This window comes from Canis lupus, chromosome 2 (assembly GCF_048164855.1).
Source record: "Canis lupus baileyi chromosome 2, mCanLup2.hap1, whole genome shotgun sequence".
In the NCBI taxonomy this organism is placed as follows: Eukaryota; Metazoa; Chordata; class Mammalia; order Carnivora; family Canidae; genus Canis; species Canis lupus.
The window spans coordinates 14176963-14193316 of NC_132839.1; the positions used below are offsets into that span (position 1 = coordinate 14176963).

Sequence of the window (16354 nt, forward strand, 5' to 3'; positions counted from 1 at the left end):
AACATATAGTAAGTTACTTATTCTTGCTGAGCCTTGATTTGCTTGGTTATGAAATTTGATGAAAATACTTAACTCGGGGCAGCCCTGGTGGCTCAGCGGTTTATCGCCACCTTCAGCCCAGGGCCTGATCCTGGAGACCCGGTTTCGAGTCCCATGTCGGGCTCCCTGCATGGAGCCTGCTTCTCCCTCTGCCTGTGTCTTTGCCTCTCTCTCTTTCTCTGTGTGTCTCTCATGAATAAATAAATAAAATATTAAAAAAAAAGAAAATACCTAACTCATAGCACCATGAGGATTTAAACAGAAGCTGTCATTAACTAAACAGTAGTAATAAAAAATATAAGGTGCTTAGTATCAAAACTACCAAAAGATTTTATATATCAAAAAAATATGTAAAATTTCATAAAAAGGCATTTGAAAATACTTACAGAGAAAGAAGAAGCCACGTCCAAGGAGAGGAAGACTCAGTCATGTAACACTGTCAGTCCTCTTCAAACTAGTCTCTTCTAATGCAATTCAAATTACAACCTCGGCCGGGCTCCTTGTTGAACTTGACAGGCTGATTCTGAAATTTATGTAAAAGAAATGGACTAAGAATAGCTTAGACAATTCTGAGAGAGAACAATCATATGGGGGAGTCCCTATACCACGTATCAAGACTGCTATAAAAGTAGGACAGTTAAGGCGGTGTGCTGTGACACATGGATGGATTAGTGGGACAGGCTAGAGTTCAGATTTGGGAATGTGATAAATGACAGTGGTGGGTTTACCGATCAGTGGGAAATGCCTGAGCTATTCGACAAATGGCCAACAATAATTGGCTCTATGGAAGATCCCTGCCCCTGCCCCAGACCTCTTCTTTATAGTACACATAAAGTTAAATTATTTCCAGATTGATTAAATATTAAATAGTAAAGGTATATAGCAAAATTTAAGAATTTTGAAGAAAATACAAAAGAATTTCTTTATGATCTTAGTACAGGAAAGAACATATTAAGCAAAGCCACCTGTGCCAAAGCTATAAAGTAAGATTCTGATACATTTGATTACATTAAAATGGAAACATTTATCTGTGCAGGAAAAGATAGCATAAATAAAGTAAAAAGACCAGATGCCAATTGGGGGAAGATATTTTCATGAACTGACAAAAGATTTGTATTGAAATACATAAAATACTCCTATAAATGAAGAAAACAAAAGATAACCCAAATGAAAAGGTGGACAAAATATACGAACATACACTTCCCAAAGGAAAAAACACTGATAGCTGTTAGATGTATGACAAAGTCCCCAGCCTCAGCACTTAACGGTGAAATGCAAATTGACAAGTAAGATAGTATAAATAGTTATAAAAATAGAATTACCATATGATCCAGCAATTCTACTTCCAGGTATTTATCCAAAGAGAAGGAAAACACTAACCTGAAAAGATATCTCTCTTCCCAGATTCACTTCATCATTAATTATAGATTGCAAGATATGGGACCAACCTGAGTGCCCATCAGTAGATGAAAGGGTAAAGAAAACACAGTAGAGTATTATTCAGCCATAAAAACAAATGAAATCTTGCCATTTGCAAAACTATGGATGGACCTTGAAGGCTAAGTGAAATATGTCAACAAAGGCAAACATCATATGATTCCACTTCTATGTGGAATCTAAAACAAACTCAGAGGCACAGAACAGACCAGTACGGTAGTTGCCAGAGGTGGGGGTGGGGGTGAGTGAAATGGGTTAAAAAAAGTCAAATGTACAAATTTACAGTTATAAAATAAATTAGTCATGGGGATGTACTGTACAACAAGATGATTATGATTAATAATATTGTGCTGCATATTTTAAAGTAGCTCTTGATCTTAAGAGTCCTCATCACAAGAAAAAAAATTTGTAACTATGGTGACAGATATAAACTAGACTTATTTTGATAATTGTTTCTCAACATATACAAATATCATATCATGATGTCATACACCTGAAACTGATAAAATGTTACATGTGAATTACACCTCAATAAAAAAATTTTTAAAGGAAAAAGTATTTTACAATAACCAGCTTCAGCATGATGATACCAAGTGAAGAAGCAGTAGGGACTCTTCTTTACTGTTGGCAGGGGATAAAAACCAGCCCAGAACAATTTTACAGAATCGTGCCCCTGGAGGACAATTGGGCATGACTCTGTAAAGTTAAGTGCTACACCTTAGAAAGCTACCAATCTCGCTCCTGTGCCTTTGTCCTGGAAATGCTTTAGCAGAAGTACCCAAGGAGACATTTACAAGGACTTTATTGAAGCTCTCCTTGTAAAGGCAAAAATGTGGAAACAACTAGAAGTATACTAACACAACGGAATAAATGAATATATTTTCTCATGGTACTGAATGCCATACAGCAGTTAAAGCAAATGGATTAGAGCTGCACATGACAACACATACCTCAGAACACAATGTTAGGCAAAAAAGAAAAAAGCAAGCAATTGTCAAATATATATGAATAATATAATGTCATTTATAAAATTTTCAGACCTGCAAAATGTTTTTAAAAGTGCTTCTGTATATGTTCATAAGAACTAAAAAACAATATAGGTATATGAATAATAAATACCAAATTGAGGATAGTAGCTCCTTCTGTAAAGGGAGAGATAATAGCATTCTAATAAGGATACACAGTTTCAATAAGATCTGTAATGCTTAATAATTTAAGGTCAGTGGTATAAATATTTTTAATAATCTCTGGATTTTTTATGTGCTTGAAACAGTTGAGAAAGAAAGGTAATGCATAAAGTGAAAGGTGCATTTTAACATATGGTTGTGACTATTAAGGAGGATTGAAAGCCTTCTAAATAAATGATTCTGGTATTAAATTTTTATCTCTAGGAGGAAATTTTTTAAATAGTGCATTTTGAAAGATCTCCTGCACCAGCTTAAATCTATTTTTTGTAATCAACATGTCTACAGAGCAAATTAATCAACCAGTAACTTTTTTTCTGGGCATGTATCAGGGGACTAGCCAGCAAGCTACTTACTATGTGTGTGTGGCAGGGGGGAGGACATACACAAAGAGTGAAGTATATCTAGCTTCTAAAATATTTGAAATAAGGAAGAAAAAGGAGAGAGAGAAAGAGAAGGAGAAAAGAAAAGGAGAAGGAAGAGAAAGATAATTATTCTAGGCAGGTTAGAGTTAACCTGCATAATAGGATCATACTGGTGTTTTTACTTTTTTATATTTATTTTGAGTCATTATAAAATATAACTATTTTATATTTATTTGAGTACAGTTGACATACAATGTTATATTAGTTTCAGGTGTACAACACATTTCAAGATGTGTATACATACACAGAGAGAAATATTATGCAACCATAAAAAAGGATGATACCGTGCCATTGAGACAGCATAGAAGGACTGAGAGAGTATTATGCCAGGTGATACTTCTCTTCTAACAAGCACACTATTTCAAACATAAAAATGAAGCCTATCCCTTTCAAAGTATCCCTCTAATGACCTGTAACATCTAACCTGGAAATGCCATTAACAATTAAAATATTTTTGAAACTTCTTTTAGAATTGCTTTAGAGTATAAAAGCACTCTAGTTTGAATTTCTATAGTGAGGGTGATATCTGGGAGGCAAATTTGATTTTGAAGAAGAGCCAAGAATAGTGTTCAAGTCAGATAATATGACTTTTAGTCAATAACTAGATATGAAAAAAAAAACTAGATGTGACCACATAGTAGGGCTTCCCTTTGTTTTCTGTAACATAAAGTGGCACACTGGCATAAAATGGATGAGGCTGTTTACGTCCAGTGTGGGTGATCCGGGGAGTCCTCCCAGCTGCCATAATCTCTGTCCAGCCACCCTGAGAGCTGTAGGAGTCAGCATCCCTGCACACCTATAACTAACCATTGCTCACAACTTTGCCTCAGACACTGGCTGAAAGCTCTTTACCACAGGGCAGTTGATCTTCTTAACATCTTGCCCCATGACTCTATATGGCAGAAACTGACTGTTGCTCACCAATACTATTTCCTCCAGCTGGACATATAGATTTGTTGGATCTTGTTCAAAGTTAGCTTTGGGGTCACTTGATTGAATTTTGGCCAATGGCATATGGAAGCCTCTTCCAGTCCTGACCATAGGCCCCCTGAGCAATTTCCATGTTTTCTCAGCTCATATCCAAGCATTCCAAGATGGCAGGCTCAACAATGGAAAGAGCAGGAATTCCTGAATCATTATTTGGAGCAGAGCCTCCCTGAGAGCTCCCTGACCAACATTAGAATACAATGAGAGAGAAATACACTTTTATTATAACATTAAGCTAATGAGATCCTGAAATATTTTGGTCATGCAACAATAGCCTAGTGCACTGTGACTAATCCAGAGGCAATTCCTAAGAACAAGTTCAAAAACTATTTCAAGCAATGGAAGCAGCATCATGAACCCAGAGTTTCTTAAAATGGCATTGAAGGACAACATTCATCATCAAGTATATCGGTGCTGGCGGTTCTACTTGAAACGTGGTATTATTTTAGAGTCACGTGATGCAATGTTGTATGGTAAAATATGCATGTGCTGAGAGCTACATTTCTTCTGAAGGAGCTAGACTTTGAGATCAGGTTAGGATTTGAAAGGGTAAGAAAGAGAAGGGAGGTCATTTATTTCAAGTAGAATCAAAGTGGAAGCACATGAAGAAAAATCTCTGAGTTCAGGCAGACAGAAGCAGCCCATTAAAAAGAAGAAAAGATACTCTCCCCACTTTTTCATCTACACAAAGTAATTAAGAACAGTTAGATCACATAATCATCTCCTGGTTTTGACAGATAGAGATTCCACTTCATGTCCATCCATGTGTACTTCAAAAATCTGAAAGTATTTCAAATTGCTATTCAAAGCAGAGAAGCTTCTGGAAGTCACAATACTGATAGTCAATGTTTACTAAGTATTTAACATGTTCCAGGACATAAGCTCAGTGCTTTAAACTGGAACACGCTGCATCAGTATTCCCCAGGAGCTTGCTGGAAATAAAGCATGTCAGACCCCATCTCGGATCAATACCTGCACTCTAACAGGATCCTTGGGTGATTTGTATACACGTTAAGGTTTGAAAAACACTGCTCCGAATGCTTTATTACAAAACCTTGGGGCGGGGTGGGGGGGCGGCGGGAAGGGAGGGCAGCCCAGGTGGCTCAGAGGTTTAGCGCTGCCTTCAGCCCAGGGCGTGATCCTGGAGACCTGGGATCGAGTCCCAGGTCCAGCTCCCTGTATGGAGCCTGCTTCTCCCTCTGCCTGTGTCTCTGCCTCTCTCTCTCTCCCTCTATGTCTCTCATTAATAAATAAATAAAATATTTTAAAAAAACCTCCAAGAGCCCTATGATACCACTCATATCATTTTACTTCAAATATCTCCAAGTATTTCATATCATCATTAAAAGCAAAGAGACTTCTAGAAGTCATAATACCAATAGGAGGTATTTATTATTTTACATGTTCTCAAAAGTCCTATGAGGCAGGAATAGGTATTATATTGTTAACCCCATTTCAGTAGATAAGAAATAAGTCTCTTAGAGATTAATAATTTACCTCCCAAATGCAAGTTAGTATTATACATCATACATGGGGATGGGATTAAACCTATGCCGAGCCATCTCCAGAATCTAAGTGTTTACGTCCTATACTAGTGGTCTGTCCTCGAGCTGTGAAGAGCATCATCATTAAAATTTAGGCTCACCAATCAACCTGACTTGAGGAACATACTTAACTGGGAAGTACAGCAGAATAAACCTGAGACCTCTGGAAAAGCAGATGTAAAAGGAAATCTTTGCAAAGGTGAACAGATGAATAAATACATATTTAAATATATGAAAGGACACCCATTCATATACAGGTAGAGATATACCGGTATTAATGTGTAAGAATGTAATTTTAAGTGTTGTTTGAGAGCCTTATCAAATAAAGTCTGAAGGATGATTTTGTATTTCTTACCGATGGAGAATTCAATTATTTGGCTATCTCCTCATTTATTAAATTTATTAAGCTGGGAGGATAATAATTACGAGTTGATTTAACACAACCCAATGGTGACCAAGATGAAGAGTGCTGTGGTTTTGCTTATTGCCAACCATTTTCATTGCTGAGGGCACCTGCTGTAATACTTTACCACAGTGCTGCTCAAAAGTTAAATTGCATCAGAACCACCTGAGGAGCTTATAACACAGATTGCTGGGCCCTATCCCCAAAGTCAGATTCAGTAGGTCTGGGGAGGAGCCCCCAAGATTTTGCAAGTCTAGTATATTTCCATGTGATCCTGCAGCGTTGGTCTGGAGACTACATCTTGAGGAACACCAGGTAGTATAATGTTCTAGAGTAAGTGTCAGACCCCAAGAGCTAGGTTTCAAGTTGTGCACAGGTGGCATAAACATTCCTGTGGTCAGAGAAAATAAAGAAGGTGATCCAGAGCATGGCTTTTCTCACACTGCAGGGCTTCCCCAGGGTAAAATTTCTCACTCTTTCTGAGCCAATCTCTTGCTTTTAGCTGGATTTCAAGAAAAATATGAGAAGCATGAATCTCTGTAAAGTTGAAACAGGCCTAAATTTGCTTTGTAGGGTTCTTTCTGGCCTCTCTTCTCAGCTTGGTGTTCTCTTCATCTTCCAGCCTTTCCCTCTGTCTTAGCCTCCACCCTGGCTCTTAGCCTTTCCACTACTATTTACTGCATGACACCAGGCACATCTTGTCCCTCGGAACTCAAAAAGTAGATATTATTCCTATTGTACAGATGGAAAAACCGAGCCCCAGAGAAGTCAGATAATTTACCAAAAATGATGAAGCCAGTCGATAGTGAAGTAGTATTCAAATTCAGGTTTATATGTCTCCAAAGTCCTTTTTCATTTCTTTCTCAATCACTGCTCATCTAGGGGCAGTGGTTGTCCATGTTGGCTGCTTATTAGGATCATACTGATGCATGGGCCCCAGGTGGTGGTATTTTTCTTAAAAGCTTCCAAAGTGGGGCACCTGGGTGGCTCAGTGGTTGAGCGTCTGCCTTTGTCTCAGGTCATGACCCCGAAGTCCTGGGATGGAGTCCCACATCAGGCTCCTCGCAGGAAGCCTGCTTCTCTCTCTACCTGTGTCTCTGCCTCTCTATGTGTGTCTCTCATGAATAAATAAATAAAATTTATAAATAAATAAATACTCCCCAAGTGATTCAAATGTGCTGTCAGGATTGAAAACCACTGCTTTTTGAGTATCTGTGTGACCCATTAGGTATATGTGTGTGTGTGTGTATGTGTATGTGTATGTATATGTATATATGAAATATAGGTAATATTTTTAAAAGCATTTATATATAACATATACTTTTATTTATCCATATAATATAAAGATACATAGTATTATTAATACATATTTTAAATATGTGTACATTTTATAGTTCTGTCCCTACAACTCTCTGAATTGACCCCACCCCCTCAAATGGTGGAATGATCCCATATTTGAGACATAATTTAAAATCTCACCATGAGGTGTAGCTTTGTCTGACATCCAAAAGTTTCTTGAAAACACAGTTGCCACCAACTGTATTAATAGGCCGGGAGATTATGATTTTGAAATATTAAATTTTCACAACACAGTAACTAGACTTAACAGCAGAAGGAGATCCTCAAAGTTTATACTTAGTCTACTATTTAACCTAGAACTGATGATGATGGTTATTCAACTTTCTGTAAATAATGATTTATTAATAAAACATCCACTTTACTTTTTTGGAGGATATAATTGTTTCTAGGGCACAATTAAAAAAACTATGCTCTGTTTGTTTGGACTCCCCGCTGCTCTTCCTCCTGAGAATTCAGCTCCATGGCCTTGAGCATGAGGTATGCCGAGCATGCTTGTTATTTCTCGTTTGACCATGGCTAAGAATGAAGTGAATGACCCCAGACTTTCTCTTCAGGGTGACAGTGATTTTATACATCCAATGAATGCAATGAGCTAAAAAAAAAACTAAAGCAAGATATTTGAAAACGTGAGGGTTTAGAGTCAGGTAAAGCTGGATTCAAAATCTTGCTTTGCTGCTTATTAGTTGTGTGAATGTGGGCAAGTCTAATGTCTTGAGTTCTTATTTCTCTTATGTGTGGCTGTTGATATCTTCTTGGCTCAGTCATTATGAAGCTTAACACACAGGATACAGCAGACAGTCTATGAAAGGCAGTATTTGGGGGTGCCTGGGTGGCTCAGTAGTTGAGCATCTGACTTGGGCTCAGGGCGTGACCCCAGGGTCCTGGGACCGAGTTCCCACATGGAGCTCCCTGCAGGGAGCCTGCTTCTCTCTCTGCCTGTGTCTCTGCCTCTCTCTATGTATCTCTCATGAATAAATAAAAAAATAAATAAAATCTGGGGGAAAAAAGGCAGCTATTTGGACATAAAGTGCTGGGGACTCACATTTTTAGTTCAAGGCTCTACCTGCATGTTTCTCTGCAATTTCATACTGTGCATTGGAAACATGAATGTACCTTTCTCTGCGCTGTTCTACCTAAGGGTGTGGTACCACCGTCACTGGACCCCCTTGACAGTGAGAGAGCATGGGGTCACCTTCAGTGCCTCCTCCCCATTTCATCCCCTCTGTGTATCATGGAAGACTTGTCAGTTCCCTGTCTCCATGGCCTCTTAAACCCATCTCTCTTCTGGTTCCACAGGCACAAACATAAGTCAGGTTTTAACCATCTTTTTTTCACTTGGATAAGAGGCAAGGCAGCAGCTAAGGGATACTTTTTCTCCAGCCTTCTTTGCTTTTCACTTACTGAGCCCATCCTATGAGCTGCTGACAAAGATATATCCTTTTGGGATCACACATCTTTGGTGGATTGCCATTGCTACAGAATAAAGTCTAAATCCTCTGCATGGAAACTGAATAGCCTAGTCTGCGTCTGCCTTCCATGACTTTTAGCCTAATGTCTCATCCATCCCACACTCTTTGTCCTACTATCATCCAAAGAGACTTACTGATTCAGTCTAAAAAACTCATCCATATTCTCTCAACGGATCCTTTAGCATTCTGCTTCTGTCCTTTTGAGTCCTTAGAATTTCTTTCCTTCTTCACCCATTCAACCTATGCAAGACCTACAAAGGTCAGTTCCATTACTATGACCTCAGTATCTTCTTCCCACATATTTCCAATCAGAGTGAATTATTTCCTCCTCAATACCTCTTTGCCACACGGTTTAAAAATTGCCATATGGTGCCTTGCAAGATCATCATCTGCATATGTTTATCTGTTCCAGTCCCAAATTTCTGAAATATTTTGAAGACCAAGACCGAGGGCTATTTATCATCTATTCCACACACAGTAGAGTCCAGATACTATTGGGAACCAAATGATTACAGGAGAACTGATTCTGTCTCCCTTTTTACCCTTGTATTTATTCGCAGGGCATAGCACATTGCAGGTGCTCAAAAACATTAGTTGAGTCAATGGGAAAATAAATGGGGAAAAAGGTTAGAAAAAAACTCTATACAACCTAGAATGGTATTTAATATTTTGCATTTGATTTTCATTGTCATTCCTAATTTTGTCCAACATCGACTCCGTTTTCAGCAGAGCTAATGTTACTTTTCATGTCAAAAGTAATGGTATGTAAAACCTTCTCCAAAAAGTGGAATGCTGATCATGTTGAAGACAAAGCAGCTAAGAGTCAGAGGGATACACACACTCACACACACACACACACACACACACGTGAGTGTGCGCACACACAGAGCTGAGCTGTGGTATCATACAAATTGAAGGACAAGCTATTTTCCTATAACAAATGACTAGCAGGAGAGCATTTTGTAGAACCTTTTAGAGAGAAGTAAAGATTTCTTAGCAAAAAAGATGTGGAAATTTTCTGTCAGTTGATGGGGACAGTTGACGTGGAGACTTAGATTTTCATGTTAACAATATTACAATAAAGGAAAGTCTCATGTGAACTGGTGGGGGACATAGAAGCACATGAACAGAGCCCGAATCAAGAAAGAGGAAAAAAAAAAGAAGACTATCCTCGGTTTTGGTAAATCTTCTGAAGTTCCTTAGTGAGGATGCACCTCAAATTAATATCAGAAATTTGATAATGTTGAATTAAGATGGGAGGGCCACAGAGGAGCTAGCTCAGAGATACCAGCTAGCTCAACAATATACCTTACCATGGGAACCGTTGGGTAAGGCTCCCTCTCCCCCGCAAATCATTTAGTTGAGAACCACCAAGGTTCAGCTCATTGACTTTCCTCTTTCTGTATTTCAATGGCTGGCCAAGTCTCTTTGAGAAGGATGCATTCTTTCTTTGGATAGTATTAGTGTCCTTCAATAGCTTGTTAGCCTTGATGAAATTGAGTGTATCTTTTTTTTCTCATCTTTGATGGAAAAACTAAAGTGACATCGATACCCCACGGGCCATGTCTATGTTACCACATACTTCCCCTCTGTTTGTAGTAACTGATCTGACCACAGGGATGGGCACATGATGCAAATGAGGTGGGTCATAGTTTCTCACTTCCCTTGGTTTTGGTCCTAGGAGTGAGCACAAAGTCAGGGCAATCAGAGTCCTTGCGTGGGCTTTTCAAACTGAGGTAGGAGAAAAGATTTAGGTCATTGTGTTGTATGTAAGCTCAGAACTGTCAGCATCCGTGGTTCTACTGCTAGGAGAAACTGAATTCAACACTCAGAGATAAGCAGACAAAGAGGAGCCAGTAACAGAGTCGGTGGTTCCAGAATCCTCTGATCCACTTGTGTCCTTCCTGGCTACACAAAGCACTAAATTCCTCTCCCCGTCCCACAATATGACTTTGTTTCCTCTTAATTTGGTTTGATTTAAAGAACCCCAATAAATGTATGATCTATTACGAACCAGTTTCAAAATTTAAATCTCAGAGAAAAATTTTATTCTTTTTATGTCCAGAATCAGCGATGTCTGGAGTACAAACACAACTCTACTGGGTCAGCACACTTCCGCTGCCTTGTCCTCCAGCCTGGCCCTCAGACACACTAGGCCCCTTTCTTCTCCCAGGCCTTTGTACTCACTGGTCCCTGGAGTGACCACCCTCTGCTCCTTTTACACCTGGCACATTCTCAGTATCTGAGTCTCACTCAGAGCCACTTTCTCAGAAATGCTGTCCCTGACTAGCTGTAACAAAGTCATCTTCTCCAATAAGCTTATTTCATGGCCCTGTTGATTTTCTCTATAGTATATGCCCTGGTATGTATTTATCTTGTTTGTTGTCCTTCTTGCTCCACAGCACACAAGCTTCATGACACCAGGACCTATCTCTAACGCTCACAGCCTCGTTCCCAACACCTGGCATGGTGCCCAACTCATAGGAGACACTTAAACATTTGCAAAATATTAAATTACAACGTCACTGCAATTGCTACATATAATTATCATTGACAGTATAACATTGACTATATGCACTTTATATGCTTTTTATGCCATGGCACGCTTCAGCCATTCTCAGGCATCCTTTGTCCTCCCATAAAGTTCTGAGTCAGAGCATTCCTTTGGATATCCTCACATATAGACCAGAGAGGGGGAAACCCTACCCGACTGTGACAGGTGGGATTCTTCTGTTCAGAGTGGACGAGTCAGGTCAGCAGCCTCCCAGAAAAAGCTGCCTGCCATCATGAAGAGCTCCCAGCTAAACCCTAAGGGTTCAAAGAGGATTTTGGAGGGAGCCCAGAAGACCTGGGCTAAATGGATCATTTACTGTAGTTTTTTATTAAGACACTAGGTGGCAGGTGACTATGCTCTTGGATAGGAATCCTTGGCCCTGTAGCGCTTACCTAATGCTGGATAACTTTCTCTGTTGACATTTAATGTCAACAAGGATTTTAATCATTTGACAAGAGGGTGACAACGGTGATAAGGGCTTTGTACTTGGTCTGCAACTTTCTTTTCAGAGCCACAAAGGATAGGTGCACCGTGGGAACATTCAAAAACTAATCTAGCAGAAAAATTCATGTCGCCTCCCGAGTACCACCAAGAGAGATAATTTCTACACAGTAAAACTAAAATCACTATTTCTACTGCAATAACATCTCTATACCTTTTGGGTTAATAATCTAATTCAGTAAATAATTGATTGTATCTTTCTTTTCTCTTTTCAGCGCAAACATCAGGGAGATTTTTAAAAAATTCTTCCAAGTAGAAACTGATCCGAGAACCCATTTTTTTCCCCCTGGTAACCTTCTGTGCAGAGTACTGGGCTTGGAAAGCCTTTATGTCCTGCCAAGGCCACAGAAGACTGGAGAAAACAATCAACTGAGGGACACAGGCAAGAGCAGATCCTTTAGGTATTCCTTGTTTGTTTAATAGAAATTATCTGCTTTAGAAGTCACCTGCTATGAAACAAAGAGAATAGAACACAAAATGTGATAGGCACAACGAATTCTAATGAATATATTTCCTTTCCGGTTTGTGGTCTTTAAAGAGTAGTAGTAAGGAAAGTAATAAGAGGAGGAGGAGAGGAGAGGCAACCAGAGAAGGAAAAGAGGGGAAAAGGAAGAGTAAGGGAATGAGATGTTGAAGAGGAATGGAAGAGGGACAAAGGAAAGAGAAGAGGCGGAGAGGAATCAAGAGAGAATCACGCAAAGGTAAATGGTAGGAGGGGAGATGGGAAGTAAGTTCACAAAAAGAAAAGCAGAACGAACACAAAGGGACCAAGATCTAGAGAAGAGGGAGCAAGAGAGAGAGAGGGTTATCAGTTTAAGATGTTTTCACTGGCGGCTATTTATCTGGAACTGCTTGGTCTTCAAACTTCAGAATAAAAGCGCCTGTTATTTGCTGCCCTTTGAAATATTTATTAATCTGTGAGTCACTGTTTACTGCTCTTTAACTGATCTAATACTTAAACCTTACAAGGCTTTCTTCAAATAAATGTGAGTGAGCCTCTTCTGATCAGAAGGACCAGAGAGAGGCTCAGGTTTGCTTAGATCATTAGATTGTGTGGAAAAGATACACAGAGAAAGAAGAAAAACAGGAACCACATATAGCCAGGCCTTCCAGAAAAACAGGAGCTGGAAGATCTTTTAGGTGCCAGCACAGCCATAGCCACCAGGTGTCCTGTCACTAGGTCAGTACCAGAAATCTATTGTTCTCTTTTTGGCTTTTCTCCATTCCTGTCACTTTACTTCAGCTGATCCTCCAATTATCAATGATTTTTTTTTCCTGCCTCTGAACTCACACTTGGTAAGACAGAGGGTCCATGCTGGGGTCAACCGTCATTCATACTCTTACTGGACAGAGCTGTTGCTTGAGGCGACAGCTTGGCTAGTGTTGCTAGCCTTGGGCTAGGTCTGATCAGGGTGAAAGGTCCATGAGGTGTATGAGAGACCTTTCTGTACTAGACTATGTATATGGCAGGTATCCAGAAAGGGAGAGAATAAAACTGAAAGGCACATGCATTGGTGGGACCAATGCACTCTCCCCATGCCCATCAATATTCCACACCTTTTCATCTAAAACCTATGCTTCTATAATAGCCACACAACCTAGTTCAACCACTGCGTGTATACTTACCCAAAGTTGAAGTGACTAGTCACTACATCCAGAAGACATGATATCAATCACTTCAAGTTTGCAGTCTGAAGACAATGACCTTTGAATTTTTTTTTAAAACCCAAGCCTGATAAAGCATGTGAGATGTTTCGGGTGAAGAAGGGGAAATGCACAGAATGAATAAACTCTATGAAGGAAAGGAGAGAAGGAGAAGGAAAGGCAAAAAGATCTCCCTATGTCAAGAAAGGGAGAGAGGTCTTTGGACAGTGGATGTACCTGCACCCACCTCTGAACTCCAAGTGGGTGGCAAGATATCAAAGAGATGATGGTGAGGCACGTAGGGAAAGGTATTTCCAGGCTCTGCAAACATTTATGTACCTCCCAGGCGACCTGACTTAAAGTTACCAGACTTTGGGGGACCACTGTAGGCCTTAAGCAATGTCAGTGGTGCCCATGATGGATAGAAGAATGCAGATGTCAGAGAGACAGGTGGAGGACAGAGGTGTTTCCTGGACATTGAAGTCTTCCAGGTTCTTATCAGACCTGAACAGGGAGTTTCAATATTACCTCAAATGACCTTGGTGATCACTTGGTTGGATGATGCTGGAATTTATATTTCATCTAAGTTATAGAAATGGGTACTTCTTAAACCCTGAGTTTCAGATTGGGAATCATACATTTGCTCTGATTTGAGCACTGCAGACACCAGTGAACTCAGCCCGCCAAGGCCACATTGGGACCCTAACCACCAGATTCCCCCCTTTTCTTCCACCTCATAAATTAAGGTACCTCTTAGTCAAGTTATGGTTATTTACATTGTATTTTTTTTATAACAACTTAAAATGTTTCTATAAACATAACCGTAACTCCAAAAGTCTCATGCAGTTGTCTATCGATGATTGTCTTGATCATCTCAGACAGCTCGAAGGGAAATTCTATAGACTGGGTAGCTTTTAAATAACAGAGATTTATCTTCCACAATCCTAGAGGCTAGAAGTCCAAGATCAGGGTGCCAGGATGGGGCCAGGCTCTGATGAGGGCACTCTTGTAGGTTGTAGACAGTCAACTTACAGTATCCTAATGTGGCGGAGAGCACAGAGAAGAAGCAAACTCTCTCAGGACTCGTAGAAGGCTACTAACTCCATTATGGGGTCACCATCCTATGACCCCATCTAATCCTAATTACCTCTCAAAAGCCCCACCTGTTACTGCGATCACTTCCTAATATCATCACAGGGGAAGGTCTCAACATATGAAGTTGGGGGGAGGGGGAACCAACATTCAGGCTCTAAGAGAGATCATCTTCATTTTTTTTCTCACAGAAAAACAGAAGCAGGGCAACGTTCATTGGTTTGTCCTCTGGCATCCAGCCTGTGTGGCCCAGCTTAGAGGCCACAGAGAGGAAGAAAGGAAGTAGAACTAGGCCACTGCACACCTTCTCGAAGAAATCAAGGCTGTAGCCCTAGAAAAAGGGCAACGGAGGGAAGAACTTGTTTCCTGCAGTGCTCAGATGGGTGGAACATGACAGTCCTTTTTGGTCCTGGCCATAGTGGAGGCTGGGTGCAGACAACTAGCTGGCCTGTGGGGAGATTTGGGACCCTGCCTCAACTTGCATGGAGAGAAGGCTATGAAAAAAAAGGCTTAAATAGTATCTTTGCATGCATTCAGGACAAAAGGCAATGAACAGCAGAGACAGATGATATTTTCCTTCAGGCTGACTGTAAGGTCTCATTAGGCATAGGAGCCAGAGCTTATTTATAGAATTGCACTACAGTTTTGCTGTGTCTGGGCAGCAGGTCCAACCAATTCTAATGAAGCAGGTTATACAAGTTTCTATTACAATGAATTCCCATAAAATTAGTCTCTGGATAGAGAGCCGCTGGGGCTTGTGAAGGGCCATGTTGATCCTCCAGGATGGCAAAGGTGAGGCTCATCTAACTTTACTACTGCTATCCCCCTACTCCTGAAGATTTCTTTCCCCTCTGCTTCCCTCACCCCTCTTTCCCTCTTTCCTTCCCCTTCCTTCCCTCCGGATGCCCACTGCAGTGACTCAGTACTGGTGCCAAACCACATAACCACTTTGATCCTCACTTTACCCTTTTATAGAGGGATGATGTCTACTTGGCAGGGTTACAGTGAGGCCGGCATAACACAGAGCCTATGAATATCCTCGCATGGCAGGGACACTCGGTAATTATTTGGTAGGAACTAAAGAAGGAAGAAAGAAGGCAGTGGCTGAAATGCTACCCAGTACATGGAAAGATAAATCACTCAGTGGAAGGTTTGCTGGGTGGTAGGAGGTAAGGAGGGTGAGTCAGAGCAGACTAATGAAGAAGTGTGATGTTGGAAGGTGCAGGCTGTCGCTGTTGCTGCTGACGTTATTTGAAAGAGATAGACTACATCTCTAGTCGGTGGTAATTAGAGGAGCTCCCTCGGCACTCTATGTAGCTGGGATAGTAGCTTTCGTGTCTTGCTTGAGACCAATTCCACTTCGTATAATTATATCCTGACAGCAGGCACCCAGCTGCATGGTTTTTACAAAAAGATAATATTTTCTTGGTTGTACTTTCTGAATTCGCATTTCACATAGGTGAATGAGGAAAAGATGACAGCGTGCAACCTGCTTTCCTTCTCTTTCTTTGGGCAGATGGGCAAATTCCTGGGCAGATTGTGACATTAGGAAAATCTTGAAAACGCATGAAAATTAAAAGGTGTTCTGGAAGTATTTTCATAATGATTTCTGATACAATCTTCATAACATGGTGAATATGAGGTCATGGACCCTAAAAGTAAAAGACAGTGCATTCCTAATTGCTGTCATCTGGTTTGGCCTGAATTGTGTCCTCC

The 16354-nt window shown here is 40.3% G+C and overlaps 1 long non-coding RNA gene across 4 annotated transcripts in view; it reads right to left on the minus strand.

The window, feature by feature from the left end:
* Positions 1-16354, minus strand: part of LOC140612674 (uncharacterized) — a 73986-nt gene that overhangs the window by 42539 nt on the left and 15093 nt on the right. For all 4 annotated transcript variants that reach the window (XR_012013847.1, XR_012013823.1, XR_012013837.1 and 1 more), the window contains exon 4: positions 426-562. This is a non-coding gene — a long non-coding RNA (uncharacterized lncRNA). The remainder of the gene's footprint in view (positions 1-425; positions 563-16354) is intronic.